The sequence below is a fragment of the Ostrea edulis genome, chromosome 3 (assembly GCF_947568905.1).
Source record: "Ostrea edulis chromosome 3, xbOstEdul1.1, whole genome shotgun sequence".
Lineage (NCBI taxonomy): Eukaryota > Metazoa > Mollusca > Bivalvia > Ostreida > Ostreidae > Ostrea > Ostrea edulis.
The window spans coordinates 16,911,505-16,921,942 of record NC_079166.1 but is presented as its reverse complement, the minus strand read 5'-3'; positions in this window follow the sequence as shown (position 1 = coordinate 16,921,942).

Genomic DNA, 10,438 nt, shown 5'->3' with positions numbered 1-10,438 from the left:
AGCCCCAAATCTTGATCAGGTAAACGGAGCCATCCGTAGTCAAAAACAATGTGCCAAGACCGGCCTAACAATCGGTATAAAACACGCCAAACAGCATTTGACCCAATGATAGGTTGCATTGTCAGTAGCTTACCTCGATTTAAAAACTGACTATACGCAGAACAAGCTTTTGGATATTGAATCAGTTGAGATATATAAACACAATATGCAGGTGATAATGGAATATTTCTACATAAATATTGGAAGTTGACGATGAAGAAGCCGAAATCATCCCATTTGTCATACAGTTGAGTTGTCAGTTTGCCGTTAATGTCTACTTTCACCAATTTTGATGCACCAGATGCGCATTTCGACAAATAATGTCTCTTCAGTGATGCTCAACCGAAATGTTTGAAATCCGAAATAACTATGAAGCTTTAGAACTAAATATAACCAAAAACAGCGTGCCAAAAAAAGTGGAGCCAAATTCGTCCAAGGATAAGAGCTATCCATGAGGGAGATAATCCTTAATTTTGACATGAATTTCTAAATTTTATAATAGCAATTAAATATACATCCGTATTTTCAAGCTAGTAACGAAGTACTTAGCTACTGGGCTGTAGAGACCCTCGGGGACTAACAGTCCACCAGCAGAGGCCTCGACCAAGGGGTCATAATATAAAACTTATACGGTACCAATTTTGATGCACCAGATGCGCATTTCGACAAATAATATATATATATATATATATATATGTGTGTGTGTGTACCGTATGCAGTAGTCTATGAAATCAAATTCACAGACATAAAAACTTGATTGATATTCTAGTAGTACTACATATTTACATATGTAGATGTTTAAAATGAATGTTTTTAGAATGATACACTTGAGGTAGGCATTTAGTGATGAAATATGTGCAGAACATCATGGAAAATATCATAAATACATAAAACGTAGGTAACTTATAGTTATATCATGTTGAGAAAAATGTTTAAGTTTGGCTGAAAGGATCACAAATACAATAATTTGGAAAATAGCCGAACCTGAAAATTGTGCCTACCTTTCTTGTGTGTCTTGGTTTTCTTGCTCTGTTTGTTTTACCCTTCTTCGCTTTCAGTATCGGCGTATGGTTGTGTGGGACTTACTGCCCCCTTTATATGTACTTTCAGAGAATGCATTCTAAAAATACGAAACAGGTGATGCATTCTAATAATCTGAACATCCATAGTACATTAAGATGTTAGATAGAGGAAATAATTTAGGTTGTTTGAATAAGAGGGATTAAAAGAGAAATGTGAGAAAAGATCTTACCGATTAGATATACTCGTACATCCCAACCACATCTGTGCAAAACATCTAAATGTATAAAACATCGCTACACGGACAGATGAAGATACTGCATTTTCTAAATTTAGGCTTGATGATACTTTATTTTTGTGTTGAATTTACATAAACGTTGGATAATTTCCTGTTGCACACGTCAAACAAAGGATCTCCAGGGCGTGATATAAAAACATGTGTGAAATTCATTCCTCAGCACACACACATGGTATATTCAATTTAAATGCCCATGCATAATAATAATCTATGAATGAGATCTACACATTTGGATTGAAGCAAAGAGAGAGAAGCTTCAAGATATTTTGTTTACTCAAGAAAACAAAATGATATAATGACAAACACGGACCTCTGGACACACCAGAGGTGGGAACAGGTGCATGAAAGGAATGAGCACCCCTGTTAAGCAGCCACCTTCACCGTGAGCCCTATTTTTACCACTTGAAAATGAACCCTTCCCGGTGACTTGCTATGAACTTCAACTCGACATTTAGATATATCAACGATGTTTTATCCATTAACAACGATCATTTTAACTCATATGTTGATTTGATATATCCCAGTGGACTCGAGACAAAATATCACTGATTCTTCCAAATCTGTTTTATATTTAAATATCTTATTGGAAATGAGATGTGAAAGACAAAATGAATGAAAAACGAGATGACTTCAGATTCGCAATCGTCAACGTCCCATATATGTGTATCAATATTTTATTATCAAATGCATGCTGTTTTTCACCTCTGGTGTGTCCATGAGTCCGTGTTTGCCCTACTCTTAATTTTGCATTCTATAGAGGAATTATGAAATTGATCGTTTTTCGTTATCTTCACTTTGTTCATCTTTGAGAGACACATTTCTTATTAAGTTTCAATAGGAATATATCTCTCAGTTTGGTTATGTTTGAATTATTTCACGGATACCATTTGATCTCATTTTGTTGAAAACCTTTTTTCCCCTAGCTTTTATCATTGAAAATATGCTAATCGCCTTTGTTTCTGCATCCCTGCACTTGATCTGATTTTTTTTCTTGTTAATGCAATGTTAATGTAATACAAATATATATGGTGATAACAAGAAAGAAAAAAGTGAATTAGTTGGTATTTCAAAAGATATAAACCTAGTTAACGAACATGAAAGGTTTTATTGACCATTGAGTCAAGTATCAGTGACCATTCAGTCACGTGTCAGTGACTATTCAGTCAAGTGTCGGTGACTATTCAATCAAGTGTCAATGACCATTCAGTCAAGTGTCAGTGACCATTCAGTCAAGTGTCGGTGACCACTCAGTCAAGTGTCAATGACCATTCAGTCAAGTGTCGGTGACAACTCAGTCAAGTGTCAGTGACCATTCAGTCAAGTGTCAGTGACCATTCAGTCAAGTATCAGTGACCATTCAGTTAAGTATCAGTGACCATTCAGTCGAGTGTCAGTGACTATTTAGTCAAGTGTCATTGACCATTCAGTCAAGTGTCAGTGACCATTTAGCAAAATTTCAATGAGCAGTCTGTCCTGTTTCGGTGACTATTATGCAACATACTTTGAACTATTCATTTGATGTGAGGGACAATTGTATAGATATTTCAGATTCCATAGATAGCCTACCTTTCTCTTCGTTCACTAATTGTTTAGTTTTGGTTTACATGTATTTCATTAAGAAGTTTGTTCTCTTCTAGTTACATCAATTGATTCATTATTGACACATGCATGTAATCATTGTGGTGGAATTTATTGTGATTCTGAAGAAATATAACATCACATGCAGTTCTTTACTTACTTACGATGTATTTTAGTTTGCTGGGTATAAAAGTGAGATATTGATTCTCTAAATAATTATTATTTTCTGCAGTTGATCAATTTAGAAGATCTAACCATTATCAACATGATATCGGCAATAGCATTCTAAAAGAAAGGAAATACGGGAGGGGCAGTAAAATTTCTCCATCAATAATCCATGTTATCCATTGTATTGGAAATGGCACTGCCATTTCCTAGTTTTCCGATAAAAATAAAATTGTCAGATATCATTATTCATCTTTTTTTATATCAAGACACAGAGTTCAAGGCGTATGTGAGCAGTCGACAAGGGATGCTTACTCCTCCTGGACACCAGGGGTCGGTATTTGCCCAACTCTTTATTTTGAATTCTTCGTGGGCATTATCAGGTTGATCACTGTTCGTTATCTTCACTTTTCATGATACTCACAAAATTTTGGTGTAGTTCCTGATGTCGAAGAAAATTCTTGTTCGATGTTGAAGATTACAGCTATGTAGTACTAAATGAATAGTGGTAAGTCATTAACTTAATATAAAGGCTTTCATTTTTGCTAATTAGATTAATGTTGAAAGTCTGGGAAATGTTAAGTTGTAATTGCATTTCCTGGAACAATATCAGTCGGTGCTATTTGTTCAGAACATGTTTGATATGGTTGCAATTGTCTCAGTAAGCTAAAGAAAATAATTAGCATATTCTGCAGTTATGTTGGTGATAAACATGAAAGGTGAAGATAACGAACAGTGATCAATCTCATAACTCCTATAATGTAAAACTTATACGGTACCAGATGCGCATTTCGACAAATAATGTCTCTTCATTGATGCTCAATCGAAATGTTTGAAATCCGAAATAACAATGAAGTTTTAGAGCTATTATAGGGGAAAACAGTGTGCCAAAAAAGTGGAGTCAAATTATAAGCAATACAAAATGGAGAGTTGGATAAATACGGACCCCTGGGTATACATGTACCAGAGGTGGGATAGGTGCCTAGGAGGAGTAAGCATCCCCTGTCGACCAGCCACACCCGCCGTGAGCCTTATATATTGACCAGGGCATATCATTTATGAACACATTCTTTATATAACAATAAGTAATATTTCACGTTTTTCTTCGGCCTTCAACTTCCCAACATGAGTCAAAATTTCTAGATGGGACGTGAAACAAACAAATAATGAACAATGCAATCCTTCAACCTTCCTCGACAAATTACCATTAGAATCTATTTTCGTCCCGGCGCCCAATCAGATGGCTTTGATACTCAGTGGATTGATTTAGTTCCCACACAATACATTCGTATATGTGAGAGAGAGAGAGAGAGAGAGAGAGAGAGAGAGAGAGAGAGAGAGAGAGAGAGTGAGAGAGAGAGAGAGAGAGAGAGAGAGAGAGAGCGATTTCAAATAATGGACAGAAGTTGTGAGGACAAAATTGCACTATGAGAACAAAACAAATGTCATCACAATTACGTCCTCATAAATGTAACCTACAGCATCTGAAAGATGTAGATACAAAATATTAGCTTATTGAGGACAAATGGCGTGAGGACATATCCTTACTAATATTCTCTCTCACCCCGCCTTTTTTTTTTTTATAGTAATTTGAAAGAGAATATTAGATAAACTTTTATAGGTATTCCTAAAATCTATATGTAACATAGTACTTTGGTTTTAGAATAATATATATGTGTATTCTCTTCTACACATTGTGAAGACGTTCTCACTTAGTAGGAGAGAGAGAGAGAGAGAGAGAGAGAGAGAGAGAGAGAGAGAGAGAGAGAGAGAACTGGACAAAACTAAATTGATGAAATCTTACACTAAAGACTTTTTATTATTTCATATGAAACAGAATTTATTAAAAAAAAACTTCTACGTGAGAAGAAAAAATCTCTCGCTGTGGCCTTCAATTCGACTTTTAGATATATCGATGACGTTTTGTCTGCTAACAATGATAGCTTTCATTCATATGTCGATTTGATATATCCCCGTGAGCTCGAAATAATGGACACCACAGAGTCGTCCACTTCTGCTTCATACTTAGATATTTTATTGAAAGTAGACATTAACGGCAAACTGTCAACTCAACTGTATGACAAACGGGATGATTTCAGTTTCTCGATCGTCAACTTCCCATATTTATGTAGCAATAGTCCATTATCACCTGCATATTGTGTTTATATATCTCAACTGATTCGATATGCAAGAGCTTCTTCTGCATATAGTCGGTTTTTAAATCGAGGTAAGCTACTGACAAACAAGCTTATGATACAGGGATTTCAACAGTCTCGATTGAAGTCAGCATTTCGCAAATTCTATGGTCGTTATAACGATCTACTTCGTCAGTACAACCTTGCATTGGGTCAAATGCTGTCTGACGTGTTTCATACCGATTGTTAAGCCATTCTTGGCACATTGATTTTGACTGCGGATAAATCTGTTTACCTGATCAGGATATGGCGCTCACGGCGGGTGTGATCGGTCAACAGGGGCTGCTTACTCCTCCTAGGCACCTGATCCCACCTCTGGTGTGTCCAGGGGTCCGTGTTTGCCCAACTATCTATGTTGTATTGCTTGCAGGAGTTATGAGATTGATCACTGTTCGTTATCTTCACCTTGCATGCAAAAGAAAAATAATGTTTTGTAAGATGATTGGTGGTGTCCTATAGATGTGCAATAAGGGTTCAAAAATTTAATTTTCACCTTTGGGGCACAAATGGTGTTTGAAAAACGACGTTTTAGAAAATCGTGGACTGGAGGTTATACATGTATTACTTTTTTAAAGCACATTTTCATAATTGTTCATACTCAAACTCAAAACTCTGTGATTTAAATCGTGATCATGCACTCATGAGTGAGGCCTATAAAACGTGTGTAACATCATTTATATTGAAATGGAGTACATGCTGAAGTTTGTTCGAGTATGCTTCTGAGCGTGCTTAGAATTGTACTCAAAACAAACATGACTAAGTTTGAGTATCAGTAAGGTAAAAGTTTTATAACCTCCTGGCATGGTTCCCAGAACGCCTCTTATAATTTACACAGTAATCAAATCATCTTTTGGAAGGTCATTGATGGTGCCCTATCGATGTGCAATAAGGTTTCAGAATTTTCATTTTTTTCCTGGGGACGATTGAGGTTAGAAAATGACGTTTTTCTATTGAAAAACCTGGTTCCTAGAACTCTTCGTACATTTTATGCAGTAGCTAAATCATCTTTTTTGGGGGATGATTGGTGGTGTCCTTTAAATGTGCAATAAGGTTAATATCTTTTCACCTTGGGGTGCAAATTGGGAGGAAAAACAACTTTTAAAAAACTGGTGTCCAGTGTATTGTGTAATGTGCAACAAGAATATATTTGCTTTAATGGCTGGAATCTGAACCATTGAAAAGATATTTGAACAATCAAAAAAAAAAAATCAAAAAAAAAAAAATGATGTTGAGATTATCCCTGGGTACCTGTTCATCAGAATATCCAATACATCTGGATATGTGCAGCAGAAATATATACGGTTTAGGGGTCAGGATTGGATTTAAATAAAACAGAATTTAGTTTACGTTTGTCTCCTATATAACAATTACAAGATTGACCGCTGTTTTTATATCTTCAGCATTACAATGATCATGGGATTTGAAAAATGTTGATTTTAAACGAGACTGTTTAAACTCCTGAATATGCAATATTGGAAGAGCGCTTATGTATGTGTAGGTGTTTAACTGTTCTCATACACCGGACTTAATCTTTCACACGACAGATTTCAGATTCTTGAGTGGTTATGATATCAATACACAGTAAACAATACACAGTAAATGCATTGCATGTCAAATATGTGTACGTGAAAAGTGTACATGTTTAATTATGTACACTGCACGTACACGAATGACAAAAACTGAGATGATCATCGTGTGTATATAAACCTGATTTCTCAACATGAAAGGTGAAGATAACGAACAGTGATTGATCTCATAACATGTATTCTTCACCTTTCATTACGGCTGAAGCAACGTACATGAATTACGTTACATCTGATGGAAATTGTAGCATAAGCAATTATAAAATTTAAAACAACAGTTTAGATATGAATTAATGTTGAATTATCAATGTTAATTATAACGAGGCAAACCATTACAGGAATTAAATATCAAACCATAAAATATTGTAGGGATATCGTTAAAACATCTACAATAATTTTTAATTAGAATGCAAAAGTTTTATCAGGCAGACTACTGAATAATCTTGTATATACAATGAAGTCACCGAAATTGTTAAATGCTTATTGAAATTGTAATTGACTGAAAGATAATTCAAATAAGACTGCATGATCATTGAACGGTAACTGAAATTTTGCTAAATGTAACTTAGTGATAATAAGAAGGTAATTGAATAGTCACTGAAATGTGACTGAATGGATACTGAAAAGGCATTGAATTATAATTAAAAGGTGACCGAATAGTCAATCGACTGAAGTAAAAATCTTAAACTTAGTTTTCATTTTATCAATGATGCACATAAATTGATCTTAATAGCACATTTTTACAACAAAATGTATTTTTCAGATTCAGAGCTATCTTTAATACTCATAAAGTTAAGTCAATATCGAAATATCCTCTTTGTAGTGTGGATTTGCGATCACTCACATCATGGTCACCGTGTGTTTTGTTCAATTCTTATCAACCTACCTCGCTAGCATCAAACAATCACCCCAGTTCGTGTCCTTGCTTCTCATCGAACACAATATCTATATATGAACACGTTTTTATCTAAGTTGTCCTTTTTTAAATTCTAGATGTCAGGTTATGTCATAGCTTAGGACTAAAGTGTGATCACAATACGATTTTGAAGTTTTGTATTCAATTTGGAATATATTTAGAAGTTAAACTTACTTTTCACATTATATATTCGGTCTGCGTTTATTCATTAACCATTCCATGCACATTGCGCTGTGTTGCTGCGTGAATAATAGTAACGCTAACACCCCTGTTAAGCATGACAAGGAAATACATTCGTCTAGGATAAATCCATGTATTTTAAAGGGAAAGGCAAGCCTAACCAAATTTTTCCTTTTATGAATAAAATATTAGTTACTAATATCGTAAATGACAGTCTTTAACAACAAAAATCCTTGCTTAACGAAAAAAATCAATGTTGATCTATCATCTATTTTGAATTACCCGCCGCCACGAGAGCGTCCATTGAAGTATAATTTTGGACGTCACACAGTCGGTTCCGGTTTATTTCACCAGCCGCACTGTAAACATGGCAGATCACGAACCGTTAGGTTTGGAACCTATAGATTTGAACCCGCTCTTCGCAAGAAGAGATTAAGAAAAGAAGAAGCTCAGTCGAGTCGCAGACCAGGCAAACGGTACACGATTCTTCACACAAATGTCTCGAACCTCAACTTGTCATTACCTATACAAATGATAGATCCACAGTTTACATAATCTTTTCTTTTCAGATGATTTAATTGGGTCAAGAATTTGGAAAACACTTTTTCCACATCTCCCTTTGGCATTAGCGCAATTAACAGCTTGACAGGAAGGCCATCAACATATTTATTTGTGAAATCTACCACATGTACATCTTTGATGATCCTAAAATTTCATCAAAACCGGAACAGACGGTGTTACGTCAAAAGTTGGGTGGTATTGAATACAAAGGAGTTACATATCATGACAGCCTCTATATATAGCGGGAATTTGAATTTTAACGTTTTCGAATTAGTGCTGAAGCTTATCTAGACCGTATATCAACATAATAGTATGACAAATATTTATGATACAGTTTTAGAGAAAAGTAATCTGAAAAATTAAACCCCCGTAAGATTCGAAACCACTATCTACAGATTAGAAATCGACACACTAACATACTACTGTATGTACCCAGTTTTTAAAAGGAGTATGCAAGTATTGCTAATACTCGTATTTCTATTCATGTTTCAAAAGGAAGTCAGCCACTATGACAATGTATTATTCCTCCTTATGATGTCAAAAAGTAATCTTTGATTTATCGAGAAGAACGGTAGCATAACAACAGAGGTATGCAAAATCCTATGATGTGGTTGTCATGAAAATTTTGAATTTTGGTACAACCCGTGTTTTGTTCAGGACGAGGACTTTATTTTACATGTGAAAAATTAAAAGAAGTGAAAACAGCACCATTTTACACTCATTTAGTCAAACATACGCTTTTTAACAACAAATCACACGTGTGCATATGTATGTGTTTTGTCCATGTAAACTGGATTAGAGATAACCACTTTGTCATTGGTAATCATTAAAATACAGATTCCGGTTTCCAAGAATTTATTGACATTTTGATCAAAATTAATTCTAGCGATCGGGACAAGTTTGGAATTCTTTACAGGAACAGCACTGGGGCAACTTCAGCTTGACTAACTTGAAACCACAACTGTTACAGTCACGGAAGTAACGGAATCCGTCGTATAAACACGCGCTAAATTCTGACCCGGAACAAGACAGCCTACAATAAAAATCAGGGTATAAAAACGGTATCACAGGTATTGATATACAAAAACAAACAAAAAGAAGCAGGAAGAAAACAGAGTTGATTAAGGAAATTATTTAAAGATATACTGTATATCTACAATGTAAAGCAATATATGAAATATATTTGTAGAAATTGTACCAAAGTTATACACTTTACATCTTACACTGATAATAATTCCTAATTTTCAGGACTTTGATTAGATTTGACACAGCTTGGTTAACAACATGTTATCTTCATTTGACATCAGCTACAAAATTATTTTCTTCACGAAAAGTGAAGATAACGAACAGTAATCAATCCCATAACTCCTATCAGCAATGCAAAATAGAGTTGGGCAAACACGGACTTCTGGACACACTAGTGGTGGAATCAGGTGCCTATGAGAAGTAAGCATCCCCTATCGACCGTGAGCTCTATATCTTGATCAGGCAAATGGGACTATGAAAGGTGAAGATAACGAACAGTGATCAATCTCATAACTCCTACAAGCAATACAAAATGGATAGTTGGGCAAACACGAACCCCTAGACACACCAGAGGTGGGATCAGGTGCCTCGGAGTAGTAAGCATCCCCTGTCGACAATCTGATAAATAGTAAACATTTGTATCTGTTTTAGCATTATCACGAAAAAAGGTCTGTCTACCACTTTTGTATAAAGAACAATGCACACTGATTTTGACAGCGGATAACTCCGTTTACCTGATCAGGATATGGGGCTCACGGCGGGTGTGACCGGTCAACAGGGGATGCTTACTCCTCCTAGGCACCTGATCCCACCTCTGGTGTGTCCAGGGGTCCGTGTTTGCCCAGCTATCTATTTTGTATTGCTTGTAGGAGTTATG